The sequence below is a fragment of the Athene noctua genome, chromosome 17 (genome assembly GCF_965140245.1).
Source record: "Athene noctua chromosome 17, bAthNoc1.hap1.1, whole genome shotgun sequence".
NCBI lineage: Eukaryota > Metazoa > Chordata > Aves > Strigiformes > Strigidae > Athene > Athene noctua.
The window spans coordinates 15,150,927-15,168,944 of NC_134053.1; the positions used below are offsets into that span (position 1 = coordinate 15,150,927).

At 42.5% G+C, this 18,018-nt stretch overlaps 1 protein-coding gene across 5 annotated transcripts in view; it reads left to right on the top strand.

Moving 5' to 3' along the window:
- Nucleotides 1–272: 272 nt before the first annotated feature.
- MTMR3 (myotubularin related protein 3) overlaps nucleotides 273–18,018 on the top strand; it is an 85,876-nt gene continuing 68,130 nt past the window's right edge. For 4 of the 5 annotated variants that reach the window (XM_074921337.1, XM_074921340.1, XM_074921341.1 and 1 more), the window contains exon 1: nucleotides 273–395. The gene's annotated coding sequence lies outside the window, so the exon portion shown is untranslated. Of the gene's footprint in view, nucleotides 396–1,082; nucleotides 1,127–18,018 lie in introns of all 5 variants that reach the window. The other variant, XM_074921338.1, reaches the window with a different exon arrangement.

Consider the following 18,018-nt stretch of genomic DNA (forward strand, 5'->3'; position numbering starts at 1 on the left):
CCTCCGCCAGCTGCGGACGGGTAAGCACCCCCCAGGGTTATAAAAGGAGGGAGGGGGAGGCAGCTTCACCTGCCGAGGAAGAGCAGCTGCCGGGTCGTGGGGATGGCTGCGGCTCTGGCGACCCCGTGGGACGCGGCGCTGCCCGTTGGACTCCCCGCTCCAGAGGGCCCGGCGGGGCCGCGGAGGGCGGGAACGGCGCGCGCCCGGCGCCGCCCCGCGGGGCAGGGGGAGGAGGCGGCGGCGTCGGGCGCGCGCTTGGCGCTGCCGTGCGGCCGCCATGTTGTTGTGGCTGTGAGAGGCGGCGGAGGCAGCCCGGAGCCCAGCGACCCCGGCCCAGGCAGGAGGCCGCGCCCCGCGGGGGGGTGTGGGGGCTCCGCGCCATGCCCTGCCCCGCGGTAAGGAGCCGGCGGGGGCGTCCGGGCTCGCCCGGCGTCCTGCGGGGGGGTGGGTCGGCCCGCCGGGCCGGGGCCTGGAGGAGGGCGGCCGGGCTGTCAGCTGCGGGGCCGCGGGCCCGGCACGCCCCCTCGGCCGGCGGGGTGAGGGGCAGCGGCGGGCACCCGGCACCGGCTCCCTCTGCTCCGCGCCCCTCTGCTCGGCTGGGGCCGCCGCGGGAGGAGGCGGCGGGCTGAGGAGCTCGCCCGGCTCCGCGGCCGAGGGTGGCGGCCTCCTCCCCGGGCAGGCAGGGATGCCGTCCCGGGCGGCGGCGCGGCTGCGGGCCTGCCGCGGGCTGACGGCGCGTCCCTTCGCGGCGGGGCGCGGGAGGGGGAAGGTGGGCTCCCTGCCTGGTCGCTGCCGCTGTCCGTGGGCCTCACCTGGCGCCAGCCCCCTCCCTGCCCGCCCCGCGGGGGTGGCTGACTCCCTCTCGCCCGCGTAGCTGAGCTGAGGGATCGCCTCATGCCGCTGGCAGCTGTGGTCCCGTGCTCGGCTTCTCCTGCTGCTTTGGCCGTGGTATCAGTTGTGTTCAACTGTCCTTGCGCATGGGGTCAAAATTTCCCTTTTATAAGTGGGACTTGTTAAGGCTTTTTTATTTACGTCGTTTGGGGGCTTTAATTGTGCCTCTTCCCCGTGTTCCTCTTTAACAGTCCTATTCTTTTGCTGAGAACTGAGCAGATGTTGCCCTTCTCCGGTAAGTAGTGGTTTGCGACCCCCTCCTGCCATTCCCCCCAACATGGATTTTTAAGTTTTTGCATTGAAGTTGTTCCTTCTGCTGTTGAGTCTTTTAGGGAATGTTGTTTTATCAACAGATGAGACCTTGTGTTCCTTCACCTCTCTTTGTACCAGAAACTGATTTCTTTCTTTTCCATGCATACTTTCCTCACTGGGGGGAAGGCTGGGTGTAAGCTTATAACTCTGTTTACAGACTTTCAAGTCTGATATGTGCTCTTCTCCTATGTGTTTCACCTGTTTTTCTTGTGTGAAGAGCCCTTGTAACCATGGGCTTTCTTTTAGAAGAAAAGAGCCAGTCTAGTGAATCATGTCAGGTAGTGCTGAGCGTAGTGGTACAGCTTGGCTTTATGATGAATATAAAGGTATATTTAAATGCTGAGGTGAGTCCATTGGGAAGGGATGGTAGTGTGACTGAAGGAACTATGGCAGGTTTGTTGTAATACCTGTCATGCTTTAAGCTCAAGATAAAGGGCTGAGGTGCCTTTTGTTTGTTATTAAAGCATGTGCTGTAGTATTTGAAAATTAACTTTTTGGTGGAGGTGAAGGAATCTTTATGAAGGAGTGCTTGTAGATAACTTCAGGGGAGGAGGCTGACATATGATATCCGCATTGCTTTAGCGGTTACTGATCACAGTGGTTTTGGAAGATAGAAAAAGTGTTTTCTTAGTACAGGAAATACTGTGAACTGTAAGTGTTGAAACTTTCTGCAGATAAGTAAAGGCAGGTCATGGGATTCTAAAATGCTTCAGTGGCAAGTGTTTGTGTGTGCCTGCTTTGGAGTTTGGGGAGGGGCAAATGTGCAGAAAGAATATTGCTGAGCAGTGGTGAGTTTTTGAGCAGTTGTGCTTAAAGATGCTCTTGTCCTGCTTCAAGTTATAGGAGTGATATATTGAGAATTGAGTTTAGTTCTCTTGCTGGCAGTGTTATAGGCACCTATCTAGGATACTGTTAATATCTATTATAAAAACTGTCCGTGCTAGAAAGTATTAAAATATCATTGTCAGCCTACTTAAGTAATATACTGTGCATCCCACAGATGGTACCAAGTAGGTGGAATAGGTCAGCTTGATAAGCTCTCTTTTTTCATAAAAATGGCCATCCACAGCTGGAGGAGATGGAAAAGGAGCATGCCCAAGCTTCTGAAGATAGATACAATGTTTTATCTCAGATCTCATTCCACCTACAGGCAACCCAGGATGGTGGAGCGAAATATGTTGTCAGCCTTTCAAGAGTAGGAGGAACGTGGCTTTGCAGTGCTTTGCTGGCAATTAACCCATAAAAAAGGAGTAACTCAAGCAAAAGGTTATTGTTAGGCTGCTTAAGTAATAGGCAGGAGTCTGACAAGTCTGCTGTAGCAAGGAAAAAGGAATTGTCTTCATGGAGCGAATTAGAGGAACCTGGATTAGTGTCCAGCACAAAATTTGAGATCTTTTCACCTGCAGAGGTCAAAGGAATGTGATGGCTGTTCCTGCTCTTGTAGCTTTCTACTGGGATGTGTAACTGGATATGAGATTGGAGTCTTCTACTTGGTATCGGTGGTGTCTTCCAGAGCATGTAACTCCAGACAGTGCAGTAGTACTTACCAAATACTGTAAACCAGGATGAAAAGTCTAGATACTTAAATATGTATTTGTTTCATAGTTGCTTTCATTGGCTGAATCAAAGTAATACGTTTCTCTCAAAAATAAGCTTCTAAGTGCTAAATTGTCTTAAGCCATAATGTGCAACTCTTCTGCATTTGTCTCAAGCTCGAGTAGCTGGTGATGTAAAGATCTGCCTGTTAGATGCCATATGGGTTTTAACTCTGGGAAATGAGCTTCATGATTTATAATTCCTTCCCTCCTTCTGAACATTTATGCCACAACTTCCCAGTGCTGTTAGGAGAACTTTAGGAATATGCCTAGCACTCAATGCATGCTGTAATTATTGTGAATTAACAGGATTGTTAAAAGGTAACTATCTTTGTGGTACTTCAGATTTACAGGGTGACTGAATGGCTTGTATGAAAGACCTAAAAGTGAAGTTAGTGCTAATTCAGGAATCTGAAATACGGACTTTTTACTGAGGCTTGCTATGCCCAATAACAAACTGAAGATAATAACTCCTAATGCATCACAGCTGCCCTGGATGCAGTAATCCTGAACGGTGCACGGCTGCTGTTTCCTGACTGGTATATTGACTTGCATGCATCTCAGCTGCTTGTATGTGCTGCTCGTGGGATGGGAGGAGGTCACAAACTACAGCATCATTTGGTGTCAACTGTCCATATTCAGAATGTATTTGGTAACAGAAACAGCCAAGATTTCATCCCCTTGCTTTGGGGTGAGCAGTTGAGAAGGACTGACAGGTTATGGTACCATAGAAATCTAATTGTAAGCTAGAGCATGAGTAGCCCAGACCTGTTCTTTCCCTTGTCTGATTAGTAGTTTCTGGTGGTGGTGTAAAGGAGGTGAATACCAACTGGCTGCAGTGATTCTGGAGGTAATGTTTTATCCCATAAGGAAGGCCTCAGGTCAGTCCCTGCTAATCAGAACTAGAGGGAAGAACAGCCGTAGTAGCAGAGAAGTTTGGCATTATCTTGTTGAAACCAGTGATATCTTTCACCTTTAGTCTGTTATGAAGTGCCTGCGTTGTGTTGCTCTGAGCTAGAGGTGCTCTGTTCCCCTTCACTAAGCAGCAATATGTGCCTGGAAGTGAAGCTTGGAACTGCAGTGCCACACCATGCAAAGCGAGCTAGGGAGGAAGAGTAAAGCAGAAGGCTTTCTGGAATGTTAATTGAAATGGATAAGCTATTTCTGGGGTCATAGATATCCATCAAAAAGCAGTTTTTGAAGGCTTAGCTTAAAACACAGTTGCTGATTCCTGCCTTTGGTTCATCTTCTGAAACACCTCTGACAGAATATTAATCTGAAGTTTAGAAAGCGGCAGTCGGTTTGATATGTGGCTGCAAGTTAAGCTGTTAACTGGAAATATGCTCTGTGGTCTTACTGGGGGGCAGCTGAGTGCTTCAGCATTAATGCCCATGAGGAGGAACAAGGCCTCTGAAAATAGTTGCAACAAAGTAAGCTTAGTATGGTCTAGTTTGAAGTTTTTCTGAAGTTTGTGTGTGTATGTCCATGAGCGAGGCAAGTAGCGACACTGCAATAGCCATCATGTAGGTGGTGGAACCCTTCCAAACTCTGTTAAGGGGGGGTGGCGTGTGGGGGAGCAAAACCCCTAAACTCTGAAAAAGTCTCTAAATAGGTGGTTCTTGCCCTTGGGAGAGTTGGATTTCAGAAGTCTTGAAGCTGAGCGGCCTTTAAGTGACATTGTAACTAAACTTGTACAAGCTGCTGTATTGAAGTATTACCACTTCTGAAAAAGTTAATACTTTGAACAAGATTTTAGTGGAACCGAATTTTAGAGAAATTAGTCTGTTATTTTTCCCCTTGGCTAGGGATGAAGTGAAAAGCTGTAAAGCAGCATTGATAGGATGGCTTGGGGGCAGGCTGTTGTACCAGTCATGCCAGTAATGGAATGTGTCCTCAGTAACATGTGCTGATAATTTTAAGTAGCTTTAAAACCCTTTTTTAGATAAACCAAAAATACTGAATTGCAAAGACTTTAAAATAAAACTTTGCAGTTCAGTGTTAGTTGAAAGAGGACAGAACATCAAAGAAACCAAGCCTTAGAGAAGTGCTGGAAGGTGAAAAGCAAAACAGGTTGTCTTTGGCCTTGCTCAGCACATCTCACTGTTTTCAGTGTTCCTTGTGATGGACTGACTAGCCACGATGAAAATGATGTTGGGTATGCTGTTGATGGCTTTCATCTGAGATGCTGATCCAGCTGATGCTTTCACTGACTTGTGACATCAATTCTTCATCAAATTGTCCAGTGTGTGAATAGCATGGTAGTGGTCAACTTCAGGGTTTTGAGCTACTGTGTATTGTGTGAAGCAGAACTAGTGCTGGCTGTGAAGCCTGAGCATAGCTTGGAAAATTATCCTTTCACCTGTGGAATTAGCTTGAAGTGAGAATGAAATCAGAATCTTAATGTTAGTCCCTGGCTACTTAAGAGCTGAGCTTTTGAAAGGGCAGTCAGAACAGCCCACCACACTGACTGGGGTGTGTCTTTATAGTGAGAGCTGAGACAGAGGATGTTCAAATGTTTGAACTTTGGAGACTGAACAGCAAGGCAGGCTGCCATGGGCCTCTGGGCTTCCAGAACATGGCCTAGAAGACAGTGAATATCCATGTAGGAAAGATTTGTGTTCTGGTAGTTGAACTTTGATATTTAACTGTCGTCTTCCTGTTGTGTATGTTGCTCTCAAGCTGTGTGTTCTGTGCTCCCCTCCATTTGATTTTTAGTCCAACCACTCCTGCATCTTCTGCAGAGTGACAGTTTCTGCAGGGTTAGGCCGCGCTTCTCACAGAACTCCCTCTAGTGTGTTGTCTGGTGCGTACTTCTGGGGGAATGTGGAAGCCTCCAGCGTGAGGAGAGCTGGAGAGCTCTTCATAGGCAAGCGCATGAATGTCAAAGCTCTTACAGTACTGTCTTTTTTTATCTTCTGGAAGAGCTTTAAAGTAAGAAGCTGTGATTGCATTTTAACTTGGTTACAGGAAGAATCGATTTCAATGTGCTTTTCTGCCCGCTGGATTGGGTCCCTGAGAAGGCTTGTGCTGATCAGCCTACTGTTAGATCCTGTGAGGCAGAAGCAGGACTTAGGTATTTGGTTTCTTGAGTTGGGGCAGTTCTGCAGGTGCATGGATCTACAGCTGCAGGTACCTAGTAAACTCAAGGCTGAACATACTTGGGGAATGTTGGATATCTTGAGCTTTTTTGTCTTGGTTTAATGTCAGAACTACAGTTATGCTTTGGGACTATCTCTAGCAGATGTGCAGGATCTACCTTCTCAGGTCTTGCTTTGTTTAGCCTTTACTGGGAAGAGAATTGGAAAAGACTTTTTTCACTAAAATTTCAGTTTCCTACTTTTCAATCAAACAACATTATCAGAGTAACTTACTATCTGTATGTGTTTCTCCCATGATGTGAGTACACAATCTCCATGGGTGAGACTTCTACCAAAGGCTCTCATTTGTGGTATTTCTTACTCTATTTTAAGACTGTGGAAAGATTTTCATCAGGAAAAACCTGTGAAAAGCTATACATCATGCTTTAACTGAGATTTCTGAAAACCAAATAGCTTGATATAGAGATATCTAGCTAGGGTGCCTGTCTGTATGATGTCTTTTGCATATACAACTCTAATAACCTTTAAGTATTTTTGATTGTTCTGCTACCTTGTAATGCTTAGTTCCTAGAATATATAGTTGGTACGGGGAGAAGTAATGCACTTCAAGTTGAATTTGTGGAGAAGGACTGCTGCATTGCCATGATTAAGTCTTTGCAGTTTTTCTTTCTAATACCAGAGATTTATGCACTGGTATAGACATTATTTATAGAAACACTGTTAGAACAGTTTTCTGTTGCCCTTTTGTGGGCCTCATTTGCTTCTCCAACATTGGGACTGGAAACTAGGGCTATAATCAAAGCATTAATTCTGTAGTGTTACCTGAAAGGACATCTTTAGGAAGAAATAAAAATAGTTTCTTGTTCACTGTGCCTTTTAAAAGAAGGTTTTGACTCCTCTATCAATCGGGAAAGGGCAGGCTGCTGACAGAATGAGACTGCTTTCAGGAGTGCTTTCTACGCTCGTGGAAGCGCGTGGGGGAGATGGCTCTCAGCCACCTGTGTGAGGAGGGGACAGAAGTGCCTGTCTGCGTGCTGAAAGGTGTGGGTTGAAATCCAGTCTGTGAAGACAAGATGCACTTGGTTGGCTTTCTGACTACCCTTGGGGAGTGGAGCGAAGGCAGGACTTGCCTGCAGGGTGTGTTGCATTTGCCATCTCCCCAGCTCACCCTTCTGAACAGCCTTTTATGTAGGGGAGATGTGGATCACAAGCCTTCCAAGTCCTGTGAGTATGACTCCTCAGTTTCTCTGTGGTTTGACTGTTCTGCACAAGTAGGAGTCTTATTTTTGGGGGATTTCTGTACAGCTAGTGACTGGATTTCAGAAAATACATGGAAAAGCAGATCTTTTCTTGAGTCTTTGTCATGTAGAGTTTAACACTTCATAGATCAAGGGCAGACTACTACAATTTTGATTTCAGTTAATTTAGTTGCTAGAAATTGTAGTTGAAAGTATCAAAGAGTGAAACTGAAGGCTGAATTAAAGAAATGGTAACAAAAAGACTGAACACCCAGAGAGATTAGGAACAATTTATTTGAACTTGCTGTAACACTGGAACTGCTTATGGCTGGTGTCTTAATACCTTTAACATTTTACAGTAGATGTTACATGATTAAGATAACTTTCAGTACTTTTGAAATGAAGCCTCAATTTTGTTGTACAGAAAAATGTTAGAACGATCCAGTCTACTAGTTGATCTAGTATTAAGATTTGTCCTATCACTCTTATGCTACTGCTGTGTGCTTTCAAAATGAGTTTAAGTTCTAAGCTGTTCATGGAAGTGGTTACAGCTAGGTTTGGAGTTGGTGGGAAGCGTTCCCCTGGAATTTCCTTTCTGGTAGTTAAAAGGGGACCAGCAAGTCTGACTCTCCTTGTTCTCTCTGCAAGTAGATCAGGAAAGGGAGTAAGCTAGTTGCTGTGGAAGTGTGATTTCATCTTGTAGCTGTAATTGACCTAAATGTGTACCTGTGAAAGCTTTACTTACTGCATTGCTATCGGTAAGCTTGTAATTGCTATCATTGAAACTTAAACCTGAGATAAAATGAGATGCTGTGAAGTTCTGTTTGTAATTATACTGTTTGTTGCATCCTTGATAGGGTGTTTGCTTTGAGATCTCTTCAGACCTAGTTCTGGATTTGTTGCAGCTGAAAACTGTCCTCAGTTTTACCTGTCTCCAGCCTTCTCTAACTTTAAAAACTACTGTTATCAAAGCTCACTTACTGTCCTGTGGGTCCTCTGTAAGTTCAGGCTTTTAAAATACTTGTCTATCTCCTGACAAAGAACAGATGAGCCAAGACAAGAGGCTATGAGAAGAAAACTCACCTGTCATACTGCAGAGCAGCTTTGCTTGAAAATCAGTGTGAAGACAGTACTATCCAGTCTGCAGCCAGGTTGCTGTGGTCTGACTAGAGTAAAAACACCTTTTTGAAGTGTTGTGAGCTGATAGCTTTGATTTTACTGTTCTACATGAATTTTCCTTATCTTTTTTTCTGAGAACAAATATGTTAAGGTAGGCATTGTTGAACTCTTGATCCAGTAAACCTGACTAAAATGTCTAAACAGGTTCATTTTTAGGTTATTTTGATTATTTTCCTTTAACAAATAGAAGCTGAAAGCAAGTGAGGTGTATTTAATGTAGACTGCAGGCAGAGGCAATAAACTTGTAAGACCTTTTACTGCTTTCCATCTAAACACTGTGTATGTTTTTCTAAGAGTGGATAAGATTTTCATCAAATTAATGATTAATCCTTACCAAACAAGTGTTCATCTTTACGATTAAGTGTTCCTGTTCTTTAATTGTATGGTGACTGATGGGCATACTACTGAGTGCATTTGAGAATTCAGATTCTTCGTTTTCTCTCACTGCTGGTGCAGGAATTTGCTGTGAACAGGGCATTATATTCTGGTTGGATACCCGTTATTATTAAATTATCATCTTTGTCTATGTTCAGTGAACCTTTCTTTGAGTAACTTCCAAAAGAATGCACCTTTTCGCATTTTGGGAAAATCTGAACTCTCTGAGGAAAAAGGAAGATGGAACAAGGTAAATATTTTGAGGTCTGCTAGGCTTTCCTTGTAGGTTTGGCTAATGGATTATGGTCAAGGCATAGTTGTTTTCTAATTCAGAATACAATAGCTTGCTTGTTTTCTTTTACTCTGGGCTGGAATCTCTTAATCCCTTCAGACTCAAGCATGGGTATCACATGATTTGGAGGTGTTTGGTTAGTGTACTTCATTGCTGCAGAGCATCCCTGTACATAACAGATGAGTAAATTGGGACTGCAGAGAGAAGCCACATGGAAATTTTCAGTTTTGGAGTTCCATGTCCAAGTGTTGAATATTTTGTTGCTGGGTTGTGTTCTGGCAAAGCCAAAGGGAAGCATCTGATCCTAAGGAGATCAGATTTCTGCTCTAAAACTCCTTAGTTTGTGATAAAAGGACTACAACTTCAATATATCAATATTTTATATGTCCAGTATACCTAAAAATGCTTAAGCCATGTATTAGGGTACTTGTATGGAAATTTCCTTGCAAGAAAACTGTGGTGGTACAAGTAATCATGGGTCCTTCTTTCAGAATCTGTGACCATATGGGGCATCAGTGGAGGTATAGCTGTGTAAGTAGTGCTAATAAAGCCTTGTTAAAGTAAAAAAAATCGTTATTATTCATTAACAGATTATTTCAGAAGATAGCAGTTTCTTGTATAGCTGCATAATGGTACCAGTGTGCCTGGTTGCTGTTATGTTGCTTTTTACCTCCTTCAGTTCTGCAGGAACTATCTGGAACCAAAATGTCTTCCACATATTAAACTGGAATTTTGGCTTTTAAATGACAGGATGAATGCTGATACTTTATAAGGATAACTGCTGAACACTGATCTAGTGAGAGGACTAGACAAGATAAGTATGTTGTTGGGGTTTTCTAAAGTAGAATAAGATTCCCTAAAATGCTGAAATATGATAATGAACTGAGGATGGTAAAAAACATCCTCAGTAATTTAGAAGATGCTGATCTTGACTCTTGGTGCTGCTTTTGTAGAATTTGGTACCTTAAGTACCAATCTTTGCTTGGAGTAGCTTCAGTAACTAATTCTACTAGCAGCTGAAGCCTGCTTCTTCCCAAGCTGTTTCATTTGCATTGAAAGAAATGCAAAAATAATTGGGGAGCTGTAGTCATAGTGGCTCTATACTTAGCTCATTACTCCAGGCAAATTATCTTTTGCTTCCCCAGTGTTGACTGGTAGGCTGGCTTAAGAGCTGTCTAGCTTTCCATTGCTAGGTTTGAACTCCTCTGCAGTATTGTTATTGCATGGTTTGTATGAACTCTTGAAAGGCTGGTAATAATCTAACAGTGGAAGGGTCTGAGGATGGGAATTCTTAGTAATTCACTGAGAGAAAAGCAATGCCAAACCTGCTGTTGTAATCAGCTTGGAGTAGGAAGCAATCTTGAAACCAGCTTGATATGATGCTCACCTGTGGAGGGTGGTTAGGTTCATTACTGTCACTGCCCTGGCTGATGCCTGAACTGGGTGGGTGTGGTGGTCATGTGGAGGATTCAGTCTGGGGAGTTGTGGACAAAGGATGAAAGAATTTTGCTTGATTTGACAAGTATATGACGAGTATAACAAGGACAATAAGAGCTATTTCTTGTTTTCATTTTTAAGACAAGTGTTTTAATAAGCTGTTTGTATAAGGTACAAGTTTAGGTGCTCCTGTCCTTTCTGAGGGTCACGCCCAGAGAGCAGTCCTATTAAAATTAATAGTGCTATTGCATCATTCCTTAGACCGCCATGTTCTCATTCAGCACTAAGGTATGAAGACTTTTCCTCTTGCATAAGACAACTTGATTTGTTCTGGTTGGGGAGGAAACGGTTTGGCAGCTCACTAAAGAGTAAGTTGTGTGCTACTGTGCCCTGTAGCTTACTTTTCTAAATGTTACTATTTCAGGTTATTGTCCAGCTTTCTAAACTGTTTTAGCAGTATGTCTAACTGCCTGGGCCACTGCTCACACAGAGGTAGTGATTATCTGGTCAGCCTTTGCTGAATGCAGTTCCTTTACTGCTTCTAGCATGCTTCTTGCTCCTAGACCCAAATTGTTTGGCATTGAAATGAGATACCTGGTAGGGCTAAGCCTTGTGTACTTCAGTATATTTCAAGAGCCCCACAACTGCAATATGGCTTAACCTACGTCATCTCTTTTCAGTTCCTAACAACTGTTGCTGTTTTTTCTGGCTCTTCCATCAAAATTCAGTTTTTTAGTCTCATCATAAACACTTGCTACTGTGTGTCAATCCCAGCAGACCAAGTTTTATACTGGTTAAGAAATAATTTTTCTAAAATATGCTGCAGATCCAGTAACATTTGTTATAGAGCTAAACTGACTTAACTTACCAAAGGCAGGGAGTGGTAAGTTAAAATATGCCTTGTCAAAAGTCTGTGTTAACTGACTTGTATAATGAAAATAGCAAGAAGGGTCTTAATATTTTTGTGTGAGAATTACCATGTTAGAAGTACGCAGGTGGGCTGGGGAGTATCTGGTTAAGGTTACAGTTTAAAGAAATGCCTAATGCCAAAAAACCTTCCAAAAACGAATTTATGTGCTTAAACTCCACAGTTTTTTATACTAAGTCTTGCCAAGACAATTAAAGAATTCCTAGAGCTAGTTTGAATTTCCAGGCTTGGTTTGGAGTGCAATAGCTGCTTCTGCAGGTGCAGAGGACACTCAGGTCTGTTCAGGTAGGTTGATGAGTCTTGGGTTTATTGCTGGAAGGAGTTTTAGGAGTCTGAGGATGTTGCTGTGAAGCACATCTGTGGCATAGTTGCATATGTAGCCAGCTGGGTGTTTTTACTGCTTGTAAAAGGTCAGCTTTTGAACTTTCATGGGTTGATGAACAGTGAACTTTAAACTGGTGTTGTAGCACCTGTTTTCAAGAGCTTCAAGCCTCCAACTTCCAAGGGTGGAAAACTTAGGAGGAAGGGTCCCTGTGTAGGGTTGGTGTTCTTAAGATCTGTCTAACTATTTGTAGCTAACTAAAATACAAAAGGTGAAGAAATACCCTGGGGGCAATGCAGAGAAGCTCCTTCAGCTGAGTTAACATCAATTGTGGTAAAACAACTCAGTGCATCCATCATGCTTGCAAAAGAAAACACAATCAGCACCATATTTCAATAGCAATTAGTCAGGTTTTGCCATTGTATTCTCCCCTAGGTGACTTTATGCTAAGTATTGTTGAAAGACTCGACTTAGCAGAGTTTGTACATGTTGAAACAAATATGATGGCTTGGAACTTGTCTGAAGAATCTGCTGCTCATTAGTTGATTTCTGAAGAGCTGCTTTACCTGTAACCTCTCAAAACCAATGCTGACTTGGTTACTTTTTTTAATAACACTTTAACCAGAACTCCTAAAGAGTTTAAACAACATACTGATACTTTATTGCGTATAAAAATGTGGAAGAGAAAGTTCTGAATGTTTGAAGTGGGAATCAATAGATGGTGCTGCACAAGTAACAGCTCAGCCTCTACATGGAATTTGGAGCATCTTTGCCATAAGCTTGTTGCCTAGTGCTGATCTGTTCCTCCAACACAGTTTTTTTGTAACCTTTAAACTCTTCAAGTATAGAATAGGAATTTGTCCTGTCAAAACCTGCATTTGTTTAAAGAGTTAGCTCCTACTTACTCACCTATGTCCTACATCTCTAGATCTCAGTTATTTAAATACCAAGGTGTGTGTCACTCTAAACTTACTGGGTAGGTGTTTCCTTTAACAGAAAGAAGTAAATGCGACCTGTAGCAAACAAGCAACTGTGCCTATCTTGTTACACATTTTTCATTCTTCAGTTTTGTGTATGTACAGTGCTGAGCTTCTAAATTAGGATTTAGGAGTTGGTCTGAGGGTGAGTTTTTGCCTGTGAAATTCTGGAGATTTGTCCAGATACGTCTGAGATGAAGTGTCTAACCTCACCTTAACTTGGAAGTGATGTATTTTGTTGTATCAGATGTCAGTTTTACAGGTTTTCTTTTTTAGGGAGGAATGGAGAAAGGTCCTTACTAATGTATTGTCTAAAGAAAATGGGCTGTCTGAATACTATAACACATACTGAGTGTATGGAATATCTTAAAAATGAAGTGTTTGTTGGTTGAATGGAAGGGTCTGAAGACTTAAATTCTGAAGTAGGGACTAAGTTTTCTAATCTGTCTAGTTAGGTTTGCCCTACTTTCAAGTCTCACTGAATTTTCAAAGGGAGAACTAGGAGGTTTTTTGTGGAAAACAGTAGGCTTGAATTATATCCTTTCTTGGTATTTTGAGGTAGCTTGATGTAAACTTTTCCCAGAAATGTTGCTCCTACTGAGCTGGTGGAATGGGAATTAAGGTGAGTTTATTACAACTGAAATGTGATTCTTTGTTGTCTTTAACTCCTTGTCAGAAGTGACAGCATTTCTTGCAGTCAGATATGAGGTGAAAATCTGCAACTTAACCTTTGTTTCAGTGTTGTGTCAGCCCATTGCATCTTAACTTAGTCTTAGTGCCATGTTCAGTATGACTAGACTGATGTGCTGTGAAGGGGGATTTTTTTAATATAGTGCTTCTAGACCAAGGTTGCTGCAAGTAAAGCATTAAACAAGTGCTTCTGTAGGTCCCTATCGTCTAGTTGCTGACTTACAGCAGCCTTCACTAGGTAGGGTGCTGCCGTCTAGGCTGGCTGTGGAGTAGTAGGGCTGCGTTGAGTTGTGCAACTCTGGAGCTAAGGGCACGGTTTGCCTTAGGGCACTGGGGTATTGAGCTGAACTTCTGGTGCAGGAAGGTCTAAATGCTGAAAGGGTAGCTGTTACTACTGATTTCAAATTATCCTCAAAAATGTAACTCCTGAAAGTGTTCTGTATCAATCAAACTAAGTTTGAAAGTGTCACCTGCAGAGCATGCAGCAGCTCTCCTAGGGTTTGCCTCTTCTGCTGTCTGGTGCTGGGTTGTGTGCCTGTGGTGCTGCTTGAGTTGTGCTTGAGATTTGTGTAGCCAGTGGAAGCAGATTCATTCCTTTTCCTCAGAACTGTTTTATTAATTGTTAACCGAAACAGCTGAAGTGCTGGTTTTTGTTTAGTATTTGTGGTAAGATTTGATGTTACTTGATATGTTCATGTGTTTTCTGCAGATAAAATGTGTGTAGTCCTTGTGGGTTATGGTGTAGTGGGTTATTGGATTTGTGGATGTTAAGGTGGCTGTGTATTTAATTCAGTAGTGAGAGCTAATGCACTGAAACTTCATACTGGAAAGTTACTCAGTAACTCAGTTTTCGTCACTGAGCTGCAAAAAGTAATGCTGGTGAACTTAGCAAGGTTAAATGAAAAACATTCAAATCGCAAATGTATGTATTTCAGAGCTTGTTACTAGAGGTAATAAAGCCTTCATTGGTAATGGTACTCAAGCAAATAGTCCTTCTGGCTCTAACAAGACAAACTTATTAATGTTATTTAATGCCTATAGAGTTAGGACCTCTAGCTCTTCAGAGGTTTTATTGATTACCTGTCAGCTTACTGTAATGCTGAAAAAGCATGATTTGCTTCAAACTGACAAGGAAAATAGAACATATGCATTGCTGTGTTTGCTCTGGTGTAAGTTACTTCAGAGTTTTGGCAGATCCCTTCCATGAGATCATGTATCAGTCTGTGAGGTAGAAGCTAGTCTGCTAGCACATTTAATCTATTTTTGATTTGTCAAGATCTCAAACGTAAAAACAAAGAGCACTTTGTCCTGGCTAGTCTCAGGAAGACTGACACTTAAATCACTCTTTCTAGTTGTCTATTCACTTATTTTCTGAGCATGCTGCTCTTGCTGAGTGAAGGGCATTGTTTTGTAGAAGTCTCTTCCACTGTCTAAGTACAGAGGCTTTCATCTATAGGCTGAACATCTCATACTGGCAATTTCAAATGAGGTACTTGTTTGAACAGTTCCAAGTTCAGCCTTGTCAGTGTCAGTCAGTAAAACTTCTCTGACAATGGGTAGCCCCATCTGTAAAATAAGGCTGTGCCAGGGCTGAATCTTACTGCTGCTTTCCATCACATCCTTGACACTAGATCTGCTCTATTGTATGTGAAGAGTATGACTGAAAGTACTTTTTGATCAGCACAGAAGAAGCTCTAGAGTACCAGTATCTCTGGAGTTTTGGTGGACTCTTCAGAGAATCATTTCATACTTATTTGTGCCTTATTGCTGAGAGAATCAAAGTCTTATAGAATATCCTGGAAATATTGCATCCAGTTTCTGGCTTTTTATATATTATAACCCTTTCTTCATTGCTGATCCAAAGTGTCTAGATAAAGTAAAAAGTCTGAGTCTTTACTGTTTCATATTCATGTGGCCATTTTCTGAATATAATCATCAGGGCTTTAAATTTCTTGTGCATGTTAAGAGCTGTGTGAGAATTTCCCTCACAGTTGCAGGTGATCACAAAGTATTCCATTTATCTGTAGGTAGTTGAGCTTGGTTTCCTACTGTGTATTTCATGCTTTTCAGGTTTCTGTTTGCATTAATGTTAGTTAAGCAATAATAATTAACTCAAAGCATGGAACTGATTGAGTTATCTTATTGGGAGAACAAATCAATAACCATAAAGTAATAAGCATTATTGCAGCTTCCTGGTAATGAAAATTCCAGGAGTGGAATACTTGATTTAATTTTTAAGCTTTGAGAAAAGTGGTGGTGATAGAATGACTTTGTAACTGACTCACTTGAGCATCTACTTAATGCTAGTGAGAAGCTTGGGGTGTGTGTGAAGAACTGCAGTGGCTTTACAGCTGTTGAGGATTAACAGCTGTTTGTTATGTTAATACAGGGAATGTCTGGTGCCCTGCTTGTCCTTCCCATTTGAACACCAAAGAATGCTGTGTGCAGGTATGTTTTTTAATTACTGATGCTTCCACAGTCTGGATGACACTGTTTACTTCGTTCTAGTGATTGTATCTAGATGTATTTAAGCTGGAAACTGCAGCATTAGGACACTTAGGTATTGTTGCCGTGTCCTTCCACTGAACCACACAGTTGAATCAAGTGTGTGTGTCCCTTGAAGTGAGTGTCCTAAATATAAAAGAATTGCTCAGTAAGTGATAGAATGTGAGCCTTTTTAAGAGACAAGGTCAGACATAAAATCTGGCTTTAGGTGAGAAGAATCTTACTTAAGGTCTCTAGGGCAGTTTCTGTGTACAGCTGGTGTGGATGTGGTCCTGAGGATGCTTTCAGTAAAGATCAATCTCTTTTGGCTGCAGATGGCTTTGCCAGTTTTCTTGGCATGAAGATTTGGTTAACCAACACTGCTGTAGAAATATAGGTACAGCCTCTTAAGACCCCACTGAAAAGCTCTGAAGAACTTTGTCTTGATGCCTTATGTAAGGACAGCTCTGACTCAGTGGGGAATGTAAACACGTGACTAAACTCAAAGCAGTATCACTTCCAGCCTCACAAGTGAGGGCATTGGTTCTGTCCCATTACCCTCTTAAAATTGCATGCTATCTCAGACTTGTTTCTTACCTCACTCTGCACTACTGTGCTTACCTTTAGGCATCGATTTCCAGCTGTGCTCTGCTGGGCAGCTGAAAGGTGAATGGGCTCTGACTTCTGGGGGAGCCTCAGGACCTTCTGCTTGGCAGGAAGTGCCTGTGTGGAGGTGGTGAGCAGAGGCTCAGGCAGTGCCTGCATGCAGATGCTCCTCACATGCAGAGATCCTGTCCCATACCGGTTCAGAAACTTCTAATATAATAGAAACTTGCACCAAAGCCAACTTCTGTTTTACAGATACAATACTAATCCCATGGTGGTATCTTAAATACAGGTATTTTGAACAACTATTCAAGAACTTAAGGTGAATGCTTATAGAACAATAGTGGGTTCAGAGCCTAGGATACCTTAATGGCATTATGGAAGCTAGCTATCATATTAACAGAATCCTGCTAAATATACTTCAGCATTGCATTCTTGAGAGAGTAGTTGTGATGCCAGGACTTGAATACGAATACATCTTACGTGTGCACACTCATGTTAGAATCACAGAACAGCACATGCTAGGCTTGAAGATAGTGTTTCCTTCAGAATGATTTGGAGTATGGTACAATTATCCTTTGCTTTTGATGTGTTATGCAAATTCAGTAATGTGTGGCTGCTCAAAAGTGACTGCAAGCTGCAGGTTATGGGAAAATCTGACTCCTTCAAAAGCGAATGCATCTCAGTTTGTGCAGTCCATGCAGAGAAACCTGCTTGCATTGGGTGCTGTCATTGGGTATGACATGTCAAGCAGACAGTTCTGTTTTTCCATCTGCATGATGTCTGCCTTCTAGCTTTGGTCTTGCAGGTTTTCTGGTTTTAACTCTTACTTAGGTTTTTAGCTTGCTTATGTACTAGTTTATTCCTCATCAGTCAAGTTTTTAAAGGGTAAAGTAATTACCTGGTAAGTAATACTTGCAAGCTTCTGTGATGGATTGTTATGAACTGGGCAAACCTCTGCTGCTTGCTTGCTCCAGACTGCATAATTTAAAGAAAGCTTGAGGGTGTTCTAGACAGGAAGGAACATGTATCCTAAGAGTCAACCTATCTGAAGGGCACTGCCCATCATAGCTGCCCTAATGTCAATGAGGATGGACTTCATGGTTATGAAATCTGCAAAATATCATCTCTAAACACTGTCTTAAACTGCCTGGTCTCCTTGGCAGAGCTAGACAGTCTTTTAAACATACAAACTCTTCAGGTAATCTAAAGCTCTTCTTTTTTTAATTGCAGGCACATGTCTTGATGACCTGAAGGAGAACTTTGGTAGGCTGAGGAAATCTTTCTTGCAGTGGTCCTCCTTGCTACTCATACTAGCAGGGAATGGGTGTGAACATCTGCTTCAAGTCATAAGGCATCATGTTCTATAGTGAAAAGCATTAGTTTAAAAGTGGAAGTGAGGTAGCCTTGAATGCCAGAAGACAGGACTGCCAATGACTGATGGAGGATCTATACGTTGTTTCACACTTCCCTGTAAGTGTCTTGGGTTTCTGGTGGAGTTCAATAGGCAGATTGACTTAGGTAGTACCAGAGACAGATGGTAACTTGGAGTGCGGTTGAGACTGTAAAAGTGGAGGGTGAGGCAAGAGAAAAA